Here is an 11,466-nt window from a genome sequence, read left to right on the forward strand (position 1 = left end):
TGCCCCCCTGCAGCCCCTGCGGCCTCAGGCCGTGCTGCTGAGCGAGCAGGGCGGGCAGCACCGCCCGGGCCCGGGCCCGCAGCGCTCGTCGGAACCTCCCCGTGGGGTTCGGAGTCCCCCGAGACCCGCGCTGCCTGCCCTGCCCCGCAGCCGGGCCGGCCCCGAGCCAAGCCCGAGCTGTGGATGAGTTTGCGATTTTCACATCCCCGCCGCCCCCACCCTGGCTGCTTCCTTCTGGAAGTAAGAAGGAGAAACTGAGGCGTCTGCCTGATGCAGAGGCACGCGGTGTGCCCTCTGCTGCAGTGATTGTCGGGGTTTAGTCAAGGTGCCTGATTTGGACAGTGGGCTGTATCTGGCGTTCCCTAGGCAGCTGAAAGAGTCGATATGTACTTAATGTTTGGGCTTTTTTTACTTGCTTTGCTCCCTCAGTGTTGCAAGGGGAACAGCACCAGAAATACGCTGTCATGTCAGATCTGCTTTGCTCTTAAGCAGAATGAGAGTTAAGTTTCCCTCGGGAGTGGAAGAGTTAGTTGCTGTAGCAAGCAGCGAGGCCTTCTCCCTCATAAAAAGAGGGTGAAGAGATATCTGTTAACATCACCTTCGTTTTGTGGGAATTTTTAGTCAGATGTTCTGTTAGAAAGCATGGGGATCCCCAGGTGGAACTGGCTTTCTCTGCGGGAAGCTCCTCCTGCTGTCTTTTCAGGCACTCCAGCTGTCTGAGTGGATCCAGGCACTCTCTCACCCTAGTTGGTAATAAATTAATGAATGGCAGCACTTCCAGTGCTCTCTCACCTCCTTTGTCCATATGATTTAGCTAGGAAGTGGTGAGAGTATATATGATCATGGTCTGGAAGCATCTGTGTGTGCATATTAATAGTATATGGTCAAATTTGGGTTAAGTGTTCATTCTGATTATTGCATGAGAAGGACCTGTGACTTGAAAATATGTAATTGCCTGAAATGACTTGAAAATCTGATTAGGTAAATTAAGCACTGATTTTAAGAAGTGGCTTTTTATTATATCAATTAACAGGTAAAAGCTTCCATCTGCCATTGCTGTGCAGTAAACTTTTCTATTACCAGTGCTTTCTAAGCAGGGGCATTCCCCTGTTCCATGTATAAAATTCTCAAGGCCTGTCGCTGAGATGGTAAAATAATATCTGTACAATAACTTCTTTTACCTACATTGTCAAAATTAATCCAGCTATTTCCAGCAAGGAAAACCAAGTTATAAATATGATATTGCTTGGAATATGAGGGACTGGATTTTTCAGTACTTGGGTTGTAGTGCTGCTAATTGTTAAGTGAGTTTTTTGTAGTAAGGTGTATTTCAGCATCTGTTACTGTCATCTCCTTGGCTCTTATGTTTACTTAAATTTGTGGTTCCTGCCATTGCCATCCCTGCGGAGCACATCTGAATTTCATTTTTTCCACTTATTTGTATTTTGGGGAATGAGAAGAGTGGATATTTTCTAGAATGAACTTGAATGTTGTTTTAAATGCCAAAATGTAATAATTAGCAGCAAAATAGACAGTCTCCCTTGTCCAGCAATAGGAAAGAATTGCCGTTGTCCCACTTTACACTGCACTGGTGTGGCCCCACCTTGAGTACTCTGTGCAGTTTTGGAGGCTTCAATATAAGGACATCAGGCTGTTAGAGTGTGTCCAGAGAAGAGTGATCGAGATGGTGAGAGGTCTTGAGGGCAAGACTTGTGAGAAGCAGCTGAAGTCACTTGTTTTGTTCAACTTGGAGAAGACCAGGCTGAGTGGTGACTTTATCCCAGTCTACAGCTTTCTCAAGGGGGGTTTCTGGTCTCTCTCATCTGGTGACCTGCAATGGGACACCAGGAAATGGTTCAGATTGGACATTAGGAAAGGTTTTTCACTGAGAACATAGTTGGTCACTAAATAGGTTCCCCAGGAAAGTGGTCATGGCACCAAGTCTGTCAAGAGTTCAAGGAGCATCTGGACAATGCTCTTAGTCATGTGGTTTAGGTTTTTTTAGGTAATCCTGCAAGGATCAGAGAATTGGACTCAGTGATCCTTATGAGTCCCTTCCAACTTGAGATATTCTGTGTTTCACTGGCAATGGTATGCTTAATAATTGATTTATCAATTCCTTTGTAGAATCACAATATTCCAAAATACTTGAGCTATCCTTCTTTTAATATCAAGCTCTACGTACTTATTAACAGGACATAAGCCTAACATTTTCCTGCAAAGCCTCCCTTTGCTTTAATTTTTCAGAATATTCTTTGCTAAGTTGGTATTTGTCACAAGAACTTGTGTTTTTACTAATACACATAGCCATCTAGTCCTTCTCTCCAACTGTTTTTACTTTGTGCTTTATCAGTGGGGCTTTATTCCACGTTTGTCTCAGAAACACTCAGGCTGTGCAGCTTCTTGTGTTCTTTTGCAGTGGGGTGTTTCATCTTTTCAGTGTATGTAAAGTATTGCCTGCATTTGTTGGCTTCTCTACTAGTTTCAATTAGTCTACTGTTGTTTTGTAGAAAGACATTGCCATAACTTTTTTTTTTTTTTCCATATTCTTGATTCCTCCTTAGAGTGTCCAACTAATGCTAGTTCTTGCTGCTTGCATGGCAGCCCAGGTTTGAATTGTGAAACACTTTACCTGCTAGAAGTCATCTGTGTAAGTCAAGACTGGTTTGGAATAAGCTTCAGCTGCTGCTCATTCAAGTGCAATAACCTATAATGGGTCACAGAGTAACACCACCTGCCCCACAGCTCAAAGCGGGGGCAGCTAGATATGGTCACTGAGAGCCCTGCCCGACTGAATTTGGTGTCTAGAGGTGGGTGTTTAACAGTCTTGCTCAGCTCTTAGTGCAGTGGTTGGCTGCCTTCAGTGTGATTATTTTTTTTTTGTCTTTTCTAATCAGAATATCCCATGTAGCGCCAGATGTTCAGTGCCACTCACTGTCACACTTCAAGAAGAATGGGCTCTGTCTTATCTGTACCCTGCCTTTAGGACACTGAAAACAGCGGCAATATCCCCCTGCAGCTGAGCTAGCTTGCTTCTCTCAGCTGCTCTGTGGGTTTTGTGCTCCTGGCCCCTTAGCACCTAGAGAGGGCTTTGCAGGCCTTGAAACAGAGGAGCAGAAAGCCACAGCAGGTGCATTCTCACCGGTGCCTGGTGGGTGGGGATAACTGCTCTTCTGGCTCTGCTGGCTCCAGCCTTGCTTCCACAGCCCGGGGTGCAGTTGGCCACCTCAGATACAAGAGCATGCTGCTGGCTCATCAACAACTTTTTTCTCGCCAGAAACCAAGCATCCTTTTCTGCAGAGCTGTTTTCTGTTCAGCCCCTGCCTTTCCTGCTGCACGGGGAACCAGCTGCTGGATTTGCACTTGCCATTGTTAACTTCACAAGTTACCTGTCAGCCAGTTTCCCCAGCTTGAACTGCAGCCCTGCCCTCCACCATAGCCACCCCCACCCCATGTTTGCAGAGGACACCAAGCTTGCTGAGGTTCTCTTTTCCTGTGTCATTAGTAAAGACATTAAAACAGTGTTAGCCCTGATATTGATCCCCAAGGGCGACTGCTAATGACCAGCTACTGTTGGACTTTGCACTGCTGATTGCAACCCTTCCAGCGCAGCAGTCCCTAACTGGAAGTGGCTAATGCTGTTTGGTGTCTAAGGGTGGTGGTATTGATTAACACTTATATTACCTAGTTTTAGAAATATTAGCATTTTCAGTGTGAAACACATTTAAAAGATTATAATCTTTTTACAGAGGGACAGGTTTAATCTTCACTTGGACTACCTCAGTTTATCTGGATGCTGCTTATAGAATAGATTAAGATGAGGACAAAACTTAGGTGGTAATAATACCCAGATATTCACCCTGCTAAATGAGGCACAAGCTGTGGATGTCCAGATAAGCACCAGTGACAACTGTCTTCCCTACAGCTTCTAGTTTGCTACTGTGAACCTAGTCTTCCTTGTTGCCAAAGTGTGCTATGGATGAGGAGTGGAAAGCAAAAGTTACAAATCGTGGCCCACATATGAAATATAATAGTCAGAATCTGAGAGGAAAAGGAGTGAGGGTATTTTATATTATTTCTCAAAAATCTCTGCTTGCTATTTCTCCTTATGGTGCATCAAAGATGCAAGCCTTTAATATGAAAATACGTTCAATTTAGATTTATTTTTCTGTGGTGTAAGAGAGCTACCAGTACCTTGACTGAGACTTGAGCTGGAGTTCTTCGTGGTATAACAGCCTGGCAGGGGTGGCAAAATTAAGGCAAAATGAGAATTTTCCATATATCAGCAATATCTCATCTAGTAAATAGGAGTGCTTGCTGAGTAGGCCCTGCTGTTCCAGTTTCTAGTGAGCGTTTCTGAATGATGACACACACTAATTCCCAGCAGTGAGTGTAACATTTTGTTGTCTCAATAAGCCAGCAAGAGAAAAGCCATCAAGCTGTATCTGTTGCTCTAGTGGCCTGTTTTCAGTTCAACTACATAATTCTGTCAGCTCATACTCTTCTTTTGATCTGACTCCACCCTTCAAATTTGTATTCCTGCAAAGCCAGGGACTGAGTAATAGTCTCTCTTTAATGAGATTATATCTGCTCAGTGCACATGTTTATAAGCCTTCTCATTTCACAACTAGTAGAATAAAGTTCAGGCTAATATATAACTGATTTTAGACAGTACTTGTGTGCCAGTAGGGAAAAAAGTGGTCATGGCACCAAGTCTGTCAAGAGTTCAAGGAGCATCTGGACAATGCTCTTAGTCATGTGGTTTAGGTTTTTTTAGGTAATCCTGCAAGGATCAGAGAATTGGACTCAGTGATCCTTATGAGTCCCTTCCAACTTGAGATATTCTGTGTTTCACTGGCAATGGTATGCTTAATAATTGATTTATCAATTCCTTTGTAGAATCACAATATTCCAAAATACTTGAGCTATCCTTCTTTTAATATCAAGCTCTACGTACTTATTAACAGGACATAAGCCTAACATTTTCCTGCAAAGCCTCCCTTTGCTTTAATTTTTCAGAATATTCTTTGCTAAGTTGGTATTTGTCACAAGAACTTGTATTTTTACTAATACACATAGCCATCTAGTCCTTCTCTCCTTTGTGCTTTATCAGTGGGGCTTTATTCCACGTTTGTCTCAGAAACACTCAGGCTGTGCAGCTTCTTGTGTTCTTTTGCAGTGGGGTGTTTCATCTTTTCAGTGTATGTAAAGTATTGCCTGCATTTGTTGGCTTCTCTACTAGTTTCAATTAGTCTACTGTTGTTTTGTAGAAAGACATTGCCATAACTTTTTTTTTTTTTTCCATATTCTTGATTCCTCCTTAGAGTGTCCAACTAATGCTAGTTCTTGCTGCTTGCATGGCAGCCCAGGTTTGAATTGTGAAGCACTTTACCTGCTAGAAGTCATCTGTGTAAGTCAAGACTGGTTTGGAATAAGCTTCAGCTGCTGCTCATTCAAGTGCAATAACCTATAATGGGTCACAGAGTAACACCACCTGCCCCACAGCTCAAAGCGGGGGCAGCTAGATATGGTCACTGAGAGCCCTGCCCGACTGAATTTGGTGTCTAGAGGTGGGTGTTTAACAGTCTTGCTCAGCTCTTAGTGCAGTGGTTGGCTGCCTTCAGTGTGATTATTTTTTTTTTGTCTTTTCTAATCAGAATATCCCATGTAGCGCCAGATGTTCAGTGCCACTCACTGTCACACTTCAAGAAGAATGGGCTCTGTCTTATCTGTACCCTGCCTTTAGGACACTGAAAACAGCGGCAATATCCCCCTGCAGCTGAGCTAGCTTGCTTCTCTCAGCTGCTCTGTGGGTTTTGTGCTCCTGGCCCCTTAGCACCTAGAGTGGGCTTTGCAGGCCTTGAAACAGAGGAGCAGAAAGCCACAGCAGGTGCATTCTCACCGGTGCCTGGTGGGTGGGGATAACTGCTCTTCTGGCTCTGCTGGCTCCAGCCTTGCTTCCACAGCCCGGGGTGCAGTTGGCCACCTCAGATACAAGAGCATGCTGCTGGCTCATCAACAACTTTTTTCTCGCCAGAAACCAAGCATCCTTTTCTGCAGAGCTGTTTTCTGTTCAGCCCCTGCCTTTCCTGCTGCACGGGGAACCAGCTGCTGGATTTGCACTTGCCATTGTTAACTTCACAAGTTACCTGTCAGCCAGTTTCCCCAGCTTGAACTGCAGCCCTGCCCTCCACCATAGCCACCCCCACCCCATGTTTGCAGAGGACACCAAGCTTGCTGAGGTTCTCTTTTCCTGTGTCATTAGTAAAGACATTAAAACAGTGTTAGCCCTGATATTGATCCCCAAGGGCGACTGCTAATGACCAGCTACTGTTGGACTTTGCACTGCTGATTGCAACCCTTCCAGCGCAGCAGTCCCTAACTGGAAGTGGCTAATGCTGTTTGGTGTCTAAGGGTGGTGGTATTGATTAACACTTATATTACCTAGTTTTAGAAATATTAGCATTTTCAGTGTGAAACACATTTAAAAGATTATAATCTTTTTACAGAGGGACAGGTTTAATCTTCACTTGGACTACCTCAGTTTATCTGGATGCTGCTTATAGAATAGATTAAGATGAGGACAAAACTTAGGTGGTAATAATACCCAGATATTCACCCTGCTAAATGAGGCACAAGCTGTGGATGTCCAGATAAGCACCAGTGACAACTGTCTTCCCTACAGCTTCTAGTTTGCTACTGTGAACCTAGTCTTCCTTGTTGCCAAAGTGTGCTATGGATGAGGAGTGGAAAGCAAAAGTTACAAATCCTGGCCCACATATGAAATATAATAGTCAGAATCTGAGAGGAAAAGGACTGAGGGTATTTTATATTATTTCTCAAAAATCTCTGCTTGCTATTTCTCCTTATGGTGCATCAAAGATGCAAGCCTTTAATATGAAAATACGTTCAATTTAGATTTATTTTTCTGTGGTGTAAGAGAGCTACCAGTACCTTGACTGAGACTTGAGCTGGAGTTCTTCGTGGTATAACAGCCTGGCAGGGGTGGCAAAATTAAGGCAAAATGAGAATTTTCCATATATCAGCAATATCTCATCTAGTAAATAGGAGTGCTTGCTGAGTAGGCCCTGCTGTTCCAGTTTCTAGTGAGCGTTTCTGAATGATGACACACACTAATTCCCAGCAGTGAGTGTAACATTTTGTTGTCTCAATAAGCCAGCAAGAGAAAAGCCATCAAGCTGTATCTGTTGCTCTAGTGGCCTGTTTTCAGTTCAACTACATAATTCTGTCAGCTCATACTCTTCTTTTGATCTGACTCCACCCTTCAAATTTGTATTCCTGCAAAGCCAGGGACTGAGTAATAGTCTCTCTTTAATGAGATTATATCTGCTCAGTGCACATGTTTATAAGCCTTCTCATTTCACAACTAGTAGAATAAAGTTCAGGCTAATATATAACTGATTTTAGACAGTACTTGTGTGCCAGTAGGTAAAGTAACCTCTTAGCAGAAGTACTAGTGTACTTCAAGAGAAGAAACTTGGCATAAAGAGAAGACAGAAGAGTGACCGGTACACTGTCAGTACAATGCAAGAAACAGTTTCAGTAGTCATTCATGGCTGGTGAAGACCAGCTGCTGTCATCTCTCAAGAGACCAGGCAGATAGTCGAAAGCAGGACTGGGGAAGTGTTGCCGGGAGCTTCTGGCAAGGAATCTGAGTTACCAAAAATTTGTTTTGTTTTTAATGTATTGTCATGTATTTTGAAGTTTGTCAGAGATGACCTGGAGAAGAAAGTGAACTAGCGATGCTGGTTGCCCTGTTCAGGGCTAAGAAGATTAGCTGCTCAATAAACATGACATCTGGATTTCATACAGTGCAGTAGTGTGCTTAATTTGGGCTTAGTACAAGTAAAGAGGGAAGGCATTCGTTGATGATGGCTCATTTGGTGTTGCAGATTTGAATGTGAGTGTGCCTCAAGTTGCAACAAGGCAAGATTATGGATGGCCTTAGAGTTGTTAATGATTACTAATGTCTGTCATCTGACTGCGCCCGTGTGCTGACAGGTTGAGATTAAAACAGTGGTCCATACACTCAAGACTAAAGGGAAGGCAGCCGTCCAAAACCTAGGAAAGCTGAAAACTTAGTGCAAATAAAAAGCTATTTGCCTATTTTTATTTTTATTTTCTTTTTTGCATCTGAGGCAATGTTTAAAAATTTGAGGAGGGGAGATTTAGATTAGCTGTTAGGAGGAAATTCTTTATTATGAGGGTGTTAAGGCACTGGAACAGGTTGCCCAGGGAAGTCGTGGAAGCCCCATCCCTGGCAGTATACAAGGCCAGGCTGGATGGGGCTCTAAGCAATCTGATCTAGTGGGAGGTGTCCCTTCCAGCACAGGGGGTTGGATCTAGATGATCTTTAATGTCCCTACCAACCTAAGCTTTTCTATTCTATGGTTCTGTGATCTTCTGCAATATATTAAGTAGTCACTCTGTCCTGCTTTGAAGATGACAGGTGGATGTTTGCTTTGCTCTTTCTATAAATGTTAGTTTGCTTGACATATGACCTCTTTCTTGACTGAAGGATACTTCCAAGTCTGTTGTGTGCTAAACAAACAACAAAAAACCCTCTCCTCATTCTTTCTGAAGTATGTAGGGTAGTAAGCCTTCCCCAAGACAGTGGTCAGTGAATGTGTCTGTTTATGAGTGCGTACAAAGAGACCTAGGCTGGAGGTTGGTGTGAGTCTACTGCAGTACATTAAATGTCCTCAACCCCAGGGTGAAAAGCTGAAGTATGATGGTTCTGAAGCATAGGTCACCTTTTCCTCAGGAAAAGGGGAATCTATTCTGTTTTAAAACTTCTTTCTTAATTGCCAAAGAATTGTGCAATGTAGGCCTTCCTTAAGTGTGAAAAATAGTAATTTTAAAAGAACACTGAGTTTTAAATTTTCTGCCTTTTTATCAGCATAGTTGAAAAGTTTGAACCTGAACACTTTGGTGTAGTGAATGGCTGAGATGCTTAACGTCCTTGGCCCTGATGGGTGCTGCTGATCCAGAAACACACTTCACTGGTACCGCCCACTTGCCAGGGAGAGCAGCCTTGTCTTTCTGGATGGCTTTGAATGTCGCAGTTAGAAGTGAATCTCATAAAAATAGGCCTTGTGGTAGCCTGTATGTGGAGTGCAGTCAGAAATGCAAACATTTTATTCTTTGGGGCAGTGGTAAAGAATTATTTTTTCATTGTTCTTAACTCAGCAGTGAAAGATTTGCACCTGAGCTGGAGGAGTTAAGAGGCAGATCCAGTGAATGGGGCTGCCTGTGTCCCTCACGTTTGCCAGCGTAGCATGTAAGCTTATGCCAGGTTTTGACTGCTGACAGCAAAAGTTTAACACAAAATGTCTGGTTTTAGCCCGGGATAGTAATGTATGCCAAGGTGACTCAGTTTTTAAGTCCAGAAGGCCCCAGCAGTGGCTCTGACCAGGTCTTACTCAGTCCTCCACTCCTGGTGTTTCCATGCAGCCTTTGTCTTCCAGGTCCCATTTCTGTTTACATCGTCACACTTTGATTTCCTGGCATCTCTTCTTGTTTTATGTCACTTTTAAAATGCACTGCTATTTCATGTAGCTGGACTTGTCTTTCTGTCTGGCTCTCTTTCTCCCTCTCTCTTTCTCCCTCTCTCTTTCTCCCTCTCTCTTTCTCCCTCTCTCTTTCTCCCTCTCTCTTTCTCCCTCTCTCTTTCTCCCTCTCTCTTTCTCCCTCTCTCTTTCTCCCTCTCTCTTTCTCCCCACTGACCTTCCTCTCTCTCTTTCTCCCTCTCTCTTTCTCCCTCTCTCTTTCTCCCTCTCTCTTTCTCCCTCTCTCTTTCTCCCTCTCTCTTTCTCCCTCTCTCTTTCTCCCTCTCTCTTTCTCCCTCTCTCTTTCTCCCTCTCTCTTTCTCCCTCTCTCTTTCTCCCTCTCTCTTTCTCCCTCTCTCTTTCTCCCTCTCTCTTTCTCCCTCTCTCTTTCTCCCTCTCTCTTTCTCCCTCTCTCTTTCTCCCTCTCTCTTTCTCCCTCTCTCTTTCTCCCTCTCTCTTTCTCCCTCTCTCTTTCTCCCTCTCTCTTTCTCCCTCTCTCTTTCTCCCTCTCTCTTTCTCCCTCTCTCTTTCTCCCTCTCTCTTTCTCCCTCTCTCTTTCTCCCTCTCTCTTTCTCCCTCTCTCTTTCTCCCTCTCTCTTTCTCCCTCTCTCTTTCTCCCTCTCTCTTTCTCCCTCTCTCTTTCTCCCTCTCTCTTTCTCCCTCTCTCTTTCTCCCTCTCTCTTTCTCCCTCTCTCTTTCTCCCTCTCTCTTTCTCCCTCTCTCTTTCTCCCTCTCTCTTTCTCCCTCTCTCTTTCTCCCTCTCTCTTTCTCCCTCTCTCTTTCTCCCCCTCTCTTTCTCGTTTCAACATTAGAACACTTGATATTTTAGGATGTGGCAGTGAGCAGGAAGCAGGAACCAGTCTGTTTTTATGAAAACCTTGTTCATTGCTGTCTTGCCATCTCTTTGTTTTGATTCAACTGAGTGTATGCCTGAGACCTATTTTGCTGCTGTAGATAATAAACCTTAGCTAGAATATACATGTTGGAAATCAACATCTGCAGGCAAATGAAGTCTAAGTTTCCTTTGAGGTATTTAGATCTGGTATCTACAATATTCATAGCTGGTGTGCTCTCTCAAAGTGATCTCTGTTGAGCAGACCTATTCAGTAATACTGAAACTTTATTATGTTTTACGTTTGAAGTACTACAAGTGTTAAAAATTTCTGTTTTCATTGTAGCACAGCTCCTCCTAACAATATCTGAACACCTAACACTGTTAACAGATTCTACAGCTCAATACCACAGAGCTCAAATGGCTCAGTACTTATGATAAAAACTCTGTTCTGTGTCATTTTTCCGTGCAAATGTTTTCAGTGACATCTCGTGGAACAACTGTCTTCTGACAGTCTGCTCATCATTTCGTTAAGCAAAAGCATATATGTTCCAGTTTTGTAACTTATCTTGCACTGAAACCTGTACAGATTTTTTTTGCAGCTTTGTCAGAAATGCTGGAGTGTATAGAGTTTTTCAGCATGTTGGAGTGTAGGGTATATCAAGATGGCGAGAATATACCAAACGGTTAAGCATCGGTTCTTAAGATTCTTGCTCCCACTGACACTGAAAGGAGTTCCAGCCTATTTAAGCAGGATTTGCTTTCATTTCACAAGTACAGTGACAAAAGATCCACTATCTATAAAACAAGTACAAAGAGCCCATTTTTCTGTATGCTGTCGTTTGATGTATTATCTTTTTCTTCTGCATGCAGTAAAAAGCTTTTAAGACATGAAGAAGCACTAACAGCTGTTCTTATTTTCATGTTTCTGTGCCTCAGTTAATGGTGGGATTTCCATGTTACTTTAAAAAAAAAAAGCCTTACCTAAAAATAGTTGACTGGGACATTCATTGACCGTCATCTTAAACATCTATTTCCTGGTGCAATATAACAGGATTGTAGGGA

Source organism: Chaetura pelagica, unplaced genomic scaffold (genome assembly GCF_000747805.2).
Source record: "Chaetura pelagica isolate M959 unplaced genomic scaffold, ChaPel_1.0 scaffold55, whole genome shotgun sequence".
Taxonomy (NCBI): Eukaryota; Metazoa; Chordata; class Aves; order Apodiformes; family Apodidae; genus Chaetura; species Chaetura pelagica.